The 15,836-nt window shown below is 39.0% G+C and overlaps 1 protein-coding gene and 3 non-coding genes across 4 annotated transcripts in view; all 4 read right to left on the bottom strand.

The window, feature by feature from the left end:
• The window catches only part of GABRA3 (gamma-aminobutyric acid type A receptor subunit alpha3), a 285,447-nt gene that overhangs the window by 219,595 nt on the left and 50,016 nt on the right, over positions 1-15,836 (bottom strand). The window lies entirely within an intron of this gene.
• Positions 336-416, bottom strand: MIR105-1 (microRNA mir-105-1). The gene has a single exon (NR_032022.1). It is a non-coding gene; the product is annotated as a microRNA mir-105-1 (primary transcript).
• MIR767 (microRNA mir-767) lies at positions 1,528-1,637 on the bottom strand. The gene has a single exon (NR_032688.1). It is a non-coding gene; the product is annotated as a microRNA mir-767 (primary transcript).
• Positions 2,525-2,605, bottom strand: MIR105-2 (microRNA mir-105-2). The gene has a single exon (NR_032394.1). It is a non-coding gene; the product is annotated as a microRNA mir-105-2 (primary transcript).

Genomic DNA, 15,836 nt, shown 5'->3' on the forward strand with positions numbered 1-15,836 from the left:
ATATAACAATATCAGCAAATACTTATCATTTACATGTGTCAGGCACTAATCTAAGCATTTTATGTGTGCATCTTTGAATCCTCACAACAACTCTATGAGGTATTATTATTATTATTTATTTTACAGTTTAGTAAACAGAAACAGAAGGCTGAAATGACTTCCTCAGAATTTCAAACTATTAAATAGGAGAACTGGGATTTAAGTCCAAGCAGTGAGCATTGTGCACATACACTGATGGTGCCATGCTTCCTCATATGGATGTGATACAAGATTAGAAACAAAGAACACAGGAATAAATGACTTTGGTCCAGAAGCAGACGGCAATGTAGCAAAAGTAGACACCGTAGCACATGCTCAAACATCCGTGGTGCATGAGCAGCCACCACAGGAGTCTGAGCATTTGACCACGATGCACACTCAGGTTCTGCAACAGAAGCTGACATCCAATATATAGGAGTAGATACTGAGGACGAAGAAGGAGGCAAACACACTGTATAACAAAAAATTATGGTGCACAAAATGACATTCATGGTACAGTAAATTCCATTTTTAGTACAATGTAGACAACGATGGTGCATTTTCATAAATCATGATGAATGAGCAGAAGATCATAGCTAAATGGCATAAGCACATTCATACAACCGTGGAAAATGAGCCAGGGCTCACTTAGAGCCAAGAGACATCTTATGGTAGAAAATAATCATAAGTGGAGACTTCACAGATGGATATGATACAAGATCAAAACATCTCAGTACATGAATGATTATTTCAAATGCACGTGGCAAAGGTGCATAGAGAACCCACCATGTAACATGTTCAGACAAAAGTTGATGAAAGCCCTTAATGATAATTTGACTGTTTGATCTTGACTTACACAGGTACACAAAAGCAGTTTACACTATTACGTAGCATTCATGCCAAAGGAGCTAAGAGACATAGGTATAGCACACAAACTTGCTTTCAGAGAATCAAACCATGCTGTGGTGCTTACTTAGATAGATATTGTGCCTTATAAAAGAGTCATGGTACAGGGGTAAACAGCTTTGTACATGAGTAGATGTCAGATATGTCAAAAGAGACCTGACACCATAAGCTCCGATGACCATTGCATGAACAGCCACCACTAGTATTTGGGCATTTGACTATGATGGTTACCTACACAATCCCATGACATAAATTGAAAGAATGATACAGGAGCAGGTAGACATAAAATTATGATTCCCAAAGTGGATATGGTTGGTGATTAAAAATCATTATTTTCTTTAGTCTGGGAGAAGATGGCAATGATTAAACAGGTGAAGTATGATATATGCTGAAACAGCCATGTTGTATGAACAGCCATCACATCATAGGCATTTGGGCATTTGACTGATGCACAATTACAAAGCCCAGTGAGATAACATCTATCTTTTTGGAACAGATAATGTGCAGAAAAAGGCAGAAGTGATCTAAAAGTAGAGAGCCATAGAATATGAGTAAATACCAAACTGATATACATGATGCATAAAAAACACTATTTCCCTGTAAAGCAGTAGACAATGAAGATTCCTGCTCAGAAACCATGGGGTATGAGCAGACAAGCATGCTGCATGCTCAGACAACCATGGTGCATGAGCAAAAACCTACAATATAAAAGCAGGTAGGTGTGAAACAAGAGTGAATAACGCAATGAGGAATATGCCCAGATGGACAGGACATACAAATAAAGGAAACATAACACATGAATACAATTTATTTAGGCAAACAGCATATGACAATGATGCTAGAGGAGATATCAAGGCACATACTCAGACAATCATGGTGCATGAACAACTAACACTAATATTTGACTGTTAAACCATGATATACACCCAGATATCCCAACAAAAATAAGCTGATGACCATAATGTAGGAGCAGATGAACAAAGATACTGAAGAAGATGCTGATAATAAAATAGCAGAAAACAATAGTGCTGTAGCTAATAGAATACTACAGATGGCAATGATTCAAAAGACTTCCATGGTATATACTCATATAATGATGCTTTAAACACTATCACAAGTATCAGCATTTGACCATAATGCACACTTAGAGAACTCCAGAATTTGAGCTGACAATTATTATACACAATCAAGGGGCACAGTATCATTATCATCATTGTCATCATATCATCATCATCATCATCATCATCATCGTCATCATCATCATCACTACCTGCCAGGCAGTATTAAAAGTATTTTATGTATAATAGCTTATATAATCCTCACAATAACCTTACTTTTTTGTCATTTTGCAGGAAACTGAAGCATGAAGATACGAATCGATGTGTCCATTACATGAACTGATGTGTCCAAGATCTCATAGCTAGTAAGTGGATAATCCAGGATTCAAATTCAGTCATTTTGGCTCCACTATCCATTATTGTAAATATGACAATAAATGACAATATGCTGTGATTCTTCTGACAGACATGTTACCAGATTTTAAAACAGAGCTGAAAAATGAGTGGCTTTGTTCCAGAAGCAGATGGCAATGTTGCAAAAGTAGACACCATAGCACATGCTCAAACATCCGTGGTGCATAAGCAGCCACCACAGGAGTCTGAGCATTTGACCACGATGCACACACAGAAGATCCTGCAACATGAGCTGATACCAGGTTATAGGAGTAGTCAGATGACAAAGGACAGAGAAAACTCATCACAATAGTGAAAGACATGGTGTAGAAATTAATACACATGGTACAAAATACTCATTCCCAGTACAAGTAGACAATGACTGTGTATTTTCACACAAGTGTGGTGTTTAAGTTGAAATACATAGTACAACTTCAATCACAGTCTATGAGCACAAATTCATTATGCATGTTTATATTATCATGGAGAATAGGTCAATTCATACATGAAAAGGGGGATAGATATGGTATCCCAGGAAAGAATCACAGAGTAAAAACTACTCCGGTGATACAAACAATACAGGTATGTATGGCATTTTGTCAAAAAGAAGATCAAAATAATGCAGGATGCTCAGATGAATAAGATGCCAAAAAGCATGTTTTAATATGTGTTCATGTCCAATCAGACACCTACAGGACATAGGCTATCAATTATGACACAGGTGCAGATGGACATGATATGGAAATAAAACATGGTGTGATTCTTACTCGGGTAGACATGGTATGTAATCAAAAATAATCAAAAATAACCATGCAAGCAATGAATGACTTTGGCCCAAGAAAAGATGACAGTGGTACAAAAAAAGACTCACATGGACATAATGACTCATAAAAAATAACCATGGTGATTGACTCTACACATTTGTGTTTGGGCACGATATAAATCCAAACGATCCCATTACACAAACTAACATCTATGATACAGTTAGTAAGCATGATACAGAAACAGACAGCAAATATAGAGAAAACACCCATTGTGCAGGAGCCAGTGATCACAATTCAGGAACTAATATTCATGTTATAAAAGTTATCATTCTCCACACAGAAGGAGATCATGTTTATTTTTTACACATTAATGATGGGTGAGCAATATCTCTGATGTATACACAGAGAACCAATTAGTATACACATACAATATACAAGCAGTTGGCTATCCTTCAGAAGTGGTATTCAGATGCATGTTACTATCTGATATTCACAATATAGAATCAAGTTTTCAGTTAAGGATAAGGTGACAATGGTGTAAAATGACACCTCATGCCATATGTTCAGATGGCTCTTTTGTTTGAGCATCTGACCATGATGCACAACTTAACCACCATAAAATGTGAGGTAATGAATGATAAGAGAGAAGACTATATCACAAGACCATATCACTGTAAATACGCAAAATACAGGAGCAGTTGGATATAGTACAAGAGCAAAGAGCAATGTTGAAGTAGGAGCCAGATGTGACTGTTATATGAGTTAGTAACAATGCTGCACAGTGTGATAACCATGACATAGAAGTTGGTCAATCACAGATCAATCTCAAACATCAATGATACATGAAAAGAGAACTAAGCTGTAGTGCTTCCTCAGATGAACATATGCTTAATTTAAAAGCTATAACATAAAAGCAAATGTCTCCAAATGTAAATGCTATTATGGGTTGAATTGTGTTCTACAAAAGAGGGGCACTGAAGTTATAACTCCCAGTACCTGTGGATGTGACCTTATTTGGTAATAGGGTCTTTGTAGATGTAATCAAGTTAAGATGCCTTTATAATGGATTAGGGTGGGCCCTAAATCCAGTCACTGGTGTCTTTATAAGAAGGGGGAAATTTAGACATAACAGACAACGAGAGAACACCATGTGACAATGAAGGTAGAGACTGGAGTGATGCTGCCACAAGCCAAGAAACACTTGGGATTACCAGAAGCTGAAAAATGCAAGGATGACTCCTTTGCTAGAGGCTTGAGAGAGAGCATGGCTTTACTGACACCTTGATTTAGAACTTTGAGCCTCCAGAATCATGAGGAAAAAATTCTGTTGTTTTAAGCCACCCAGTTTGAAGCACTTTGTTATGGCATCCTTGGGAAACAAATACAGATGACATTGTTACAAAAGGACTCTGAGACATGTTTAAATGACTGCATGGTATATAAATATCTCTCCCTGTAGTTTTACCACCTGAACAAAAGTCACAGTCAGAAAAGCCCTAAATATTATCAGAAAGTCATCATGTATGAACTGACAGCCATAGTACAGTGTGCTCACAATCATCTATTATTAGAAGTAGAGAGTAGTAGAAGAATTCAAATACCTTGTGACTATAGTCAACACTGTACATGAGAATACTACATTAATATGTTAGTTTAAAGAATGGAACATGCCAAGAAAATAATTCATGAGTTGGAAACCACAATACAATAGCCTTAAGCTCTGGGACAGGTGTATACTATCACGGTAAATGTTCGGATAAACTTTAAACATAGTAAACCGCACATAACACAGAAGTCACTGGCTCTGGCTTGATACGTGGGCAAATATAACTAACATATGCTTGAAAATCATGATATATGACATCATAAACATGGTTCAGATTTATATGCATAAACTCTTCTTATATAGGAGCAGATACTTACAATTCAGGATCAGAAGGCCATGGTGCTTGCTTGGATACCTAAGCATGCAGAATCGTATTACAATGACAAAGGACAATACTTCAGGGAAAGATATAATTATGCAGCATGTCATGTTAAAACAGCATTGGTGTGTGAACCAAAGGCCATGGTGCAAGAGTAGGTTACCCTAAGTCTAAAGGCATACAATCTCTGCAGAAGCTGGTCCCAGGGAAATGCACTGAGGAGTGAAGGCATATTTGGCTTCTATAAGGGATGGCTTGTGAGAACCACACTCTCTACACCTTCTGTGGCTTCAGTGATCCAATAACTTATGGCTGGGCTGAAACTTGAACACTTTGGAAAAAGCAAACTTAAATAATAATTATGCCAAGATAATAGATGTAAACCAGGACTATAGTAGGCATATGGTCACCCTGCCTAGGGTCATTTAAGATTTCTCTTCAACCTGATAACCAAACAAAAACCTTTTTTCCTTTTAGAATATCCTGCATATGCTATTTCCAACAGAAGCAGAAGCCACGGGAGACAGGTTATACTTCAGGTAGGAAATGTTCTTGGTCACATCAAAACTCTAGATCTGGGGGATCCCTCTTAAAGTCCTCTCCACTCCAGACTATTTGTATTCCAAATAAAAATTGAGTAATTCAGCTATTCAGCAATATTGAGAAAAAATCTCAAATAACACATCTATGACTTTGCCTCGACCATTAACCTTTCTAAAATGTACTTATCTTTCCCCTATTTTCTTTTTCTTTTCTTTCTCATTTTCTTACACAAAAGGAGAAATTTCTCGTGTTTAATAGGTCTCTTTAACTTCTCTCAGAGCACCATTTTTCACATTTATGGATTGGGAACAATAACCACCCTGTCGGGCTGTTGGGATTAAATAAGATACTGTGTATAAAGTATCTATCTCAAGGTGAAGCATGTAGTAGGTGCTTGGTGACAATGTCATCAACAGTATTATTACTCTGTCATCAAGTCCTTTGCTGTGGGCTATCACAATTGACACCCTCTAAGGCTACCCTGACTGTTAGGAATGGCCCAGGGCCATTCTGCAGTCTTTATTTGGGTGACTTTAGTTATAATCTCTTCCCTCATGATCAGACCATTACTTTTATGTCTACTTGTGGCCACAACTGCAGCCTCTTTTCCTCTTGGTTTCAATTCTGCCACAGCCTAAGGAAACAAAAAAGATTCCCAAGCATGCCCAAATCCTGTTTAAATGGGTTAGGCTCTGAGTAAGGTCAGATAGATCAAGTGGCTGGGTTTTCATGTTATATCTGCCAGTTGGAGTTTTTCCACCTTTTTTTTTTTTTTTTTTTTTTTTTTTTTTGGCTCTGCAGCCCTGTTCTGTTGCTAAGGGCCAGGCCCACAAGGGATACTTCAGAACCACCAACCTGTTCCTCCAGATGACACAGCAGACCCTAAAGAGAATTGCTCTAACTTAAATACCTTCTAACCTCACCATTTTTCTAGCCCTTCCCAGCCTTTGGCTGTTGTTCTTATGAGAGGGAGAACAGTGTTGACCCGCATGTCATTGGTTCTAAACTAGCTATGATCTCTTTGTTACTGCCACCCATCTAACAACCTGAGGCTCTTAGAAAACAATGAATGAAGGGCATAGAAAAAAACTTTTAGGAAAGAGATATATTTTTCTCCTTTTATATAAAAAAGTACAGGAGTTTTGAAACAATTGAGATTTAATTTGCTGATATATGTTTGTACTTAGACAAACATTAAATTCTATAACATATATAATGTCAACATAGGAAAATACAAAGTTTGTGACTGCACATACCAATAAATAAATACATTTGCTCAAGAATTTTTTTTACACGCATACAACCATGTTGTGTGCTCAGAATGCCATAGTACACAAGCAAACAAGCATGGAAGAGAATCAGGTGGTTACCATTAAGGAACATAGAAAAGAAGCATTCATGGTGTGGGAATGTGCCTCCAAGATGTGTGTGGAGATAGTCATGATGTATCAATATGCACTCAGCCTGCAAGGGGATAAAACCTTTACTGTCTCAGAAGAAGCAAAAAGAATTTGATTGTTGGCTTGGAGAAAACTAATTTCTGGTCAGATAATCTGGTTCCCAAGAGGCAAACTTCCTACTCCTGTAAAGACTCACACAGATCAGGGCTGAGGAAAGAGACAATCTCAGTCCTAATTCTTGGAAGTATCTTAAGATAATAGAGGTGTGCCATCACAGCCACTCAGGCTAGGTGAGTAAATGCTCAGACACAAGTTTAATCCATGTATTCATGTTATGAGAAAATATTTTACAATTGTTCTAAATTCCAATAACACAGTATTTAACAAAATAAAGATTCTCAACTTCAAGGGGTTGATAGTCTGCTGGAAAGAAATGCTAATTATTATGAAGTATGATTTGGGGAATAGAGGAAGATATCACGTGGAAGTTTCTCAGTAGGAACTGGTGAAGCTCAGATTTTAAAAAAATAAAAAGAAGTGGAAGAATTTTCTATCACATATGAAGACCAAAGGGAGCCAAAGGTCATACTATGCTAGAAAATATGAAAGTAGTTCAGTACTTCTGAAGCAAAGAGAAATAAGAGAAGGGTGGGTAGAAATAAAACCAGAGAGGTAAGCAGAAACAGTTCACGTGTGGTCTCACAAGCCACTTCAAAGAGTTTAGGTTTGATTTTTAGAGAAAAGAGAAACCACTGAAGAATGCTGTCACACTAGCAGATTTGCATATTAGAGAGAGCTTTCTGGTTGCTAGATACAGATTGGGTTTAAAACGGGTAAACTAGAATCAAGATTGGAAGTGAAATTGATCCTGGGACATTGAGTAAGAGGATCCAGTCAGATGTAGCAAGGTGATTTTGCAATAGCTAGAAGGAAAACTGCAAAACTCTACAGGAATAGCTTTGAAGTTCTGAACACCCCTCGATTCCCAACCTAAGGGAACCCTGGTGGCTTACTTATTTGGTAAAGACATCATTAGACAGACAAATATCACCTTCTGTAGTATGAATCGAGGCCTTTATGTTGAAGAGCTAAAATGATAACATACAATGGGGACCTCAACATTGCAAGTGAAAATATGGGGCAGAGAGGTTGGGGAAGGGGGATCTCTCTTTTTAAGCAAAGAGGATACACACACACATACACACACATACATCACTTTGAAATATATAAAATATTTTCTCACATTAATTTATGTGTTATTAATATTAGTTTTAATTACTCATTTAGGAACCTAGACGTTAAATTTAAATACAAGTAGGCTGGGCACAGTGGCTCACTCCTATATTCCCAGCACTTAGGGAGACTGATGTAGGAGGATCACTTGAGGCCAGGAGTTTGAAACCAGCCTGGGCAACATAGAGTCTCTACAAAAGATCCCATCTGTACAAAAATAAATAAATAAATAAAATTAGCTAGGCGTCGTGACTCATGACACGTGCCTGTAGTCCCAGCTACTTGGGAGGCTGAGGTGGGAGGATCACTTGATCCCAGGAGTTGGAGGCTGCAGTGAGCTGCGATCTCGCCACTGCACTCCCACCTGGGCAACAGAGTAAGACCTTGTCTCAAAAATAAATAAAATAAAATAAAATAAAATAACATTAAAAAGTGGCTCTCTTAGTGTGGTAGCAAGAATTTGGTCCACATGATTTCTGTCCCCTAGTATTAGCCCTATGAATATGTAAACACTACACAACCAAAGAGACTTTGCATATGGAATAGTTGATAATCAACTGATTTTAAAATAGATATAGTATCCTGGATTATCCAGGTGGGTTCAATATAATTACATGAGCCCTCAAAAGCAAAAGAGGAAGGGCAGAATAAGAGATCAGAGAGATGGGGCAGAAGAAGAGGCAGGAGAGATTCAAAGTGTAAAATGTCCTCAATCCTCCATTTCTGCTTTTGAAGATGAAGGGATACATGAGCCAGGGAATGTAGGTGACCTCTAAGAGCTGATTAAAGAAAACTCTGACCAACAGCTAGCAGGGAAACAAGGACCTCGGTTTAGCAACCACATAAAACGGAAGTCTGTCAACAACCTGAGTGAGCTTGGAAGCAGATTCATCACCAGAGCCTCCAGAAAAATAATGTAGCCCTTACAAAATTTTGACTTCATCTTTGTGAGACTCTTTAAGAAAAAGACCCAGGTCAGCCAACCAGACTTCTTATCTATAAAGTTGTGAAATGTAAAACGTGTTATTTTAAACTGTTATATTTGTAGTAGTTTCTTACATCAGCAATAGAAAGATAATACACTTAGGCTCTTTATCACTAAGAGAAGGATAGTAGTTCTTTCTTTTGGAATGTGTGATGATTTAATGAATATATGTATACACACACACACACACACACATATACTTTACAAATTGATTAGAGTACACAGCATACACTGAGTATCCAATAAGTGGCTGCAAGTGATGTTATATTAATAAATTCTATCTGTGCTCGTATGATGTATTTTGCCATTCATTATCAGATTTTATCCTCATCACAATCGTGATAGGTAAGCAAGGTAAGAATTTTTCAACTTACATAATAGATAAAAATCTGAAACATAAAGAGGTTTTTACTTGCTCACAAACCAATTACTAATAAGTGTAAAAGAAGGGACTGAACTGAAAACCTCTGACTCCTGGTCAAATGATATTTCCATAGTTTACTTAAAATGTAAATATTTCTGGAAGAACTTTCTATGATGGCGAGAATTTAGTTGTACTATTGGGAGTAGGAGGAATACTTTTTGCTCCAGTTGTTGTTTGATGCCTCCAATGTAGCACAGGGCTGGCCTAGGCTCTTGGAATGAATATTTGCAAGAAATGTAATTTCACAAAGGGTCTGCTTGGAGACCATTGTAGGAGAACAGTGACTATAGGATAGAGAAATTTGGATAAGGCTATGTAGAAACCAGCACTAAGGGACTTAGGAATCTGATATAGCTGTCTGAAGAGCAAAAACCATGTAGTTCTTAAGCTCAGAGCATTCTGGTCTCAGCCAAAGCCATTAATCCTCTCTGCTTCCTGCTTCTTCAGCTCTCCCACATACTGCTCCCAATACTTCACAGTTCAGCTTTATTTCAAAGTTCAAGAATCTTAGATATAAATCCAGCATGATATCTGAAGCTAGAAAGCAACCACAGGTAGAAAAGGCAAAGGCTACTTTCATATGTCCAAATGAAGAAACACAATAGTACAGGATCTCCATAAGGAATACTGTTCATATTTGGATAAATGGTGAACCAAAGCAGAATCTCCTATTCCAGAAGCTGATAGAAGAAAACTTTTCTCTATTCTGCAGATTGTCCCAACACCTTAAGCCAATGCTTATCCCTACCCAGCCATCACACACTGTCTACATGTCAAGGTGGGGAAAGACACTAGGAAATTAATGGAAATTAGCATACAGCAAAAACAAGATTGTCTGTGTGATGTAATCTCTTTTTGCTACACAGATAAATTTAAGGAATATATTTTAAATTAGCTGTAAGTTTTGGAGCATTTCACTTCCTCTACTGAGCCTCAATTTCCTCATTTATAAGATGAATTGGTCAAACTAGATGATGACTAAACTTCTAAGTCTAATAGTCTATAATTCAGAGAAATGTCAACTGAGAATGAAGAAGGAGCATAAAAGTAGCACTGGGTCCCTATGTACCTTTATTTCCCTATGTCTAAGTTTTACTTAGAATTAGAAACCTTCAGTGATAATAAAGAAATACAACAGATATGGAAGTAAAATATCATGATAAAATGTTGGAATAATTAATGCTATAAAAAATATTGACTATATAGCATGTGACAGATACTGTACCAAGAATGGGGATACAAATATAAAACAGGAAAAATGTCCTCCTGGGGACAGACAAAAGCATAACTAACATTTACCATAAAACATAATTAAATAACAAAAACAACACTTTAAGCACTGTATTGTTGTCCACTCGAAGAAGAAGCCAACCATAATTTGAGAAGACCAAAGAGAGTGTAAAATTGAATAAAGGAGGTTACATTTTAGTGAATACTTGGAAGCTATATTAACACAAGAAGAAATAGGATGGACATTTTATAAGAGTTAATACTTATACCTCTTAAAAGAAACATCTTGTTCTAACAAAGGAATATTTTTAAACAAATATTCAAAAAAAAACAACTATTCTAGTGTGAAGTCTACAGAAATCGATATTTCTGTAGATATTTATGTGAAGTCTACAGAAAACTTTATACTTAGTAGTGAAACATTAAAAGGATTCTCTCTAAAGTTGGGAAGCAGATAAAACTGACTGCTAACACTAACATTATTCAATATAGTACTAAAAATTCTGGCCAATGAATTCAGCTAAGAAAAAAAAACGAATAACTATTAGAAAAAAGAGAAAACGTGTCAGTTTGCAATGGAATAATAGTTTACTATAAGATGGACAAATAATACATAAAAATACACTAGTCAACATCCTTTGCAAACATCAACAATAACCAACTAGAGAATGTAATGGAAGAAAAAAGCCATTCATATTAGCAAAAAACCTATAAAATTTAGAAACATATATAACAAAATATATACAAAATCTACTCGAAGAAAACTGTAAAACTTTATGAAGAATTTCTGCTTATGGCCATGATGGACAACTTTTTATAACAGACCAACTCATCCACCAAGAAAATGTAGAAAACTTCCACAAAATATGTGTGTGCTTTTGTGTGTGTGTGTGTGTGTGCATGTGTGTACGCGCGCGTGTGTGTGTGTGTGTGTTATTTCACCATAGAGCCAACGCAAATACGATTTGAAGGGCAAAGATTTTGGAGTTAAAGAAAACTTGCTGAGGTGAGCCTGATATACTATACTCCTTAACCCCTGTCAGAATTTGCTGACTGGTAAGTTACCAAGTGACTAACACAGCCAGAAAGGCTGAAAAGTCAAGCAGAAAGCAATGATTAAGAGATAGAGAAGTGGAGCACAGTTTCCTACAGTATCATAGAGATGGTGAGACAAAAATCAAAGTTCAGGGCTTTATATAACCCAGGTTTTGAAAAACAAAGATCCGGGAGAAAGCAGAAGAGCCAAGAAATGAGTCTGACAGTCTGAGCCACATATTCCAAGGAGGCATTTACTGATTTCTAAATGGTTGTGGTGGAGAACTCAAGCCGAAAAAAAGATGTTAAAATGATTACAAGCTGCTCATTAGCAGTATCATAGAGTTTGGGGCCCAATAAGGTCAGTGTCCCTGGTAAATCCCCAAAATTTCAGCTGGAATGCTGAAGGGCTACACAGAGTAAGGATAGAAAAGAAAGACACTATGCTCTCTTTAAAAAAGATAACAGAGGACTTTGGGTTCCAGACAAGATGAAATACAATCATTTTCCCCATTCCTCTCAAGTTTTTACAATTAAAACTCTAGACAAAACACAGCAGAAAATTATAAAAATTTGTTTATAAGTGGAAAGGAAAAGGCAGACTGGCTAGGGACCTTGGAACTTAAGAAACAACATGGCAGGGAGTTCCCTGCATTTTATTTTTACCTCTCCCATATCCCAAACTATGAGTTAGAAAAGCTTGCAACCAAGAACCACCAACAGAGGCAGACAAAAAAAAAAAAAAGTCCCAAATAAAACTCTGCTCTCTCTAGCCAAAGGACCAAGAAAGGGACCTCCCAGAAAGACAGAAAACTTATTGACAATACCTGCGCTACCTTAGCCAAACACCACAAACAGTCCATCACCAGCAGTGGAAGAGGAGGCCAAATGAGGGACCCAAACTTTCAACTCCATCCAGCAGTACAGGTAGTTGGAGGTGATGGTTCCCTCCTTTGTGGACAGAGCACTGGCAGAGGCTGAGTGAGGAGTCTAGACTCAAAACCCTTTCAACCAGGAGAAGCAGGAGAGCCAGGAAATCATTTATTATTATTATTATTATTATTATTATTATTATTATTGGTTCTCAGTGTCTAAGGATATTTCTGTCAAATCACAAGCTGAACACTAAGTTAAGAAAACACAGACTTCAATGACCACAAAACACATAGAGTGCAACCTTAAAAAATAATTTAGAGAAGGGAGGTGGAGCAAGATGGCTGATTATAACCCTCCAGTGATTGTCCCCCTGCAAGGAACACTGAACTGAACAACTATCCATGCAAGAAAGCAACTTTATAAGAAAAAAGTACTCATGTAAGAGATCAAATTATCTGGTTTAAATATTTAATATAATATCAAGGGAGGAGGCATTGAAGAGGATAAGAAAGACAGTCTTGCATTGCCTATACCACCCCTTCCCTCTCCCCTAACCATGCCTTGTGGAGAGAAAGAATCTATGTGCTTGGAGGAGGGAGAGCAAGGTAAGTATGGGTCTTTGCATTGGAACTCAGTGGCCCTGTCACAGTGGAATGTAATACAAGGCAGAATTCTGCTGGTGACACGGTGCATCTACACCAGCCCAAGGCCAGAGGGTACTTACGCACCCTTGCCCAAAAAAAAAAAAAAAAAAAGGCAAGTCCCGGACCGCTCCACCATCAGCCAACAAAAGTGGCCTGGGGCCCCAAATAAACTTAAGTGACTGTCAGGGCACAAAGACTGCAGGCCTTGGGCAAGTCCTGGTGCTGTGCTGGTCTCAAAGGCAGTGGACTTGGACTGTGTATGACCCAGTGCAACACCAGCTATGAAGTACAGGGCCTGCATCACACTTTCCCCAACTCCAGGCAGTGCATCTCAGGGAAGAGAGTCCTTCTACTTGGGGGAAGGAGAGAGAAGAGTACAGAGGATTTTGTCTTGCAATGTGGGTACCAGCTCTGCCACAGTAAAATAAAGCACCAAGCAAATTCCTGAAGCCCCTAATTCCTGGCTCTAGCTCCTGGATGGCATTCCTTGACTCACCCTGGACCACTAGGGAATTGCTACCCTGAAAGGAAGGACCCAGTCCTGGCAGGATTCACCACCTACTGACTAAAGCACTCTTGGGCCTTGAATAAACATCAGTGGTAGCTAGGCAGTAGATTGCATGGCCCCTGGGCAAGACCCAGTACTGTGCTGGCTTCAGGTGCACAGCACAGTCCTAACTGTGGAGGCCATGAGAGTGTTCACATCACTTCTCCCCTAACTCCAGATAGCCCATCATGGAGAGACAGACTGCTTCTAATTAATGGAAAGAGAGGGAAAGTAACAGGCTTTGCCAGGTAATCTAGGGAATTCTCCCTTATCTTACTTAAGCCCACCAAGACAGTGCCTCTTGCAGTCTGCAAGAGTCACATCATTCCTGAGTTTAGTGTTCTCCCAAGTGCTGATACAGCTGCAATGACCCCAGGCTTAAATCACAAGATGTATGAGAGATAGGACCAACAAAACAACCAGTAAACAAATGACAAAATGGCAGTAGGAAGTTCATACCTATTAATAATAACATCTAATGTAAATGGACTACATTTTCCAATAAAAGACATAGAGTGGCTGAATGGATTTAATAAAACAAGACCCAAGAGGGCACGCCCAAGATGGCCGAATAGGAACAGCTCCAGCCTCCAGCTCCCAGCATGAGCGACACAGAAGATGAGTAATTTCTGCATTTTCAACTGAGGTACCAGGTTGATCTCACAAGGGTGTGTTGGACAGTTGGCGCTGGTCCGTGGGTGCAGCCCGACCAGTGAGAGCTGAAGCAGGGCAAGGCATCGCCTCACCTGGGAAGCACAAGGGAAAGGGAATTCCTTTTCCTAACCAAAGGAAATTGAGACACACAACACCTGGAAAATCAGGTAACTCCCACCCTAATACTGTGCTTTACCAAGGGTCTTAGCAAATGGCACACCAGGAGATTATATCCCACACCTGGCTCAGAGGGTCCCACGCCCATGGAGCCTCCCTCATTGCTAGCACAGCAGTCTGAGATCTAATTGCAAGGCAGCAGTGAGGCTGGGGAAGGGGCACCTGCCATTGCTGAGGCTTAAGTAGGTAAACAAAGTCACCAGGAAGCTCGAATTGGGTGGAGCCCACCACAGCTCAAGGAGGCCGGCCTGCCTCTGTAGATTCCTCCTCTGGGGACACGGCATAGCTAAACAAAAAACAGCAGAAACCTCGGCAGAGGTAAATGCCCCTGTCTGACAGCTTTGAAGAGAGCAGTGGATCTCCCAGCACGGAGGTTGAGATCTGAGAACAGACAGACTGCCTGCTCAAGTGGGTCCCTGACCCCTGAGTAGCCTAACTGGGAGACATCCCCCACTGGGTGCAGACTGACACCTCACACGGTGGGGTACACCCCTGAGACGAAGCTTCCAGAGTGAGAATTAGACAGCAACACTCGCTGTTCAGCAATATTCTATCTTCTGCAGCCTCCGCTACTGATACCCAGGCAAACAGGGTCTGGAGTGGACCTCAAGCAAACTCCAACAGACCTACGACTGAGGGTCCTGACTGTTAGAAGGAAAACTAACAAACAGAAAGGACACCCACACCAAAACCCCATCAGTACGTCACCATCATCAAAGAACAAAGGCAGATAAAACCACAAAGATGGGGAAAAAGCAGTGCAGAAAAGCTGGAAATTCAAAAAATCAGAGCACATCTCCCCCACCAAAGGAACACAGCTCATCACTAGCAACAGAACAAAGCTGGACAGAGAATGACTTTGACGAGTCAAGAGAAGGAGGCTTCAGTCGATCAAACTTCTCAGAGCTAAAGGAGGAACTACGTAACCAGTGCAAAGAAACTAAAAACCTTGAAAAAAGATTTGATGAATGGCTAACTAGAATAACAAATGTAGAGAAGTCCTTAAAAGAACTGATAGAGATGA

This window comes from Macaca mulatta, chromosome X (genome assembly GCF_049350105.2).
Source record: "Macaca mulatta isolate MMU2019108-1 chromosome X, T2T-MMU8v2.0, whole genome shotgun sequence".
Lineage (NCBI taxonomy): Eukaryota > Metazoa > Chordata > Mammalia > Primates > Cercopithecidae > Macaca > Macaca mulatta.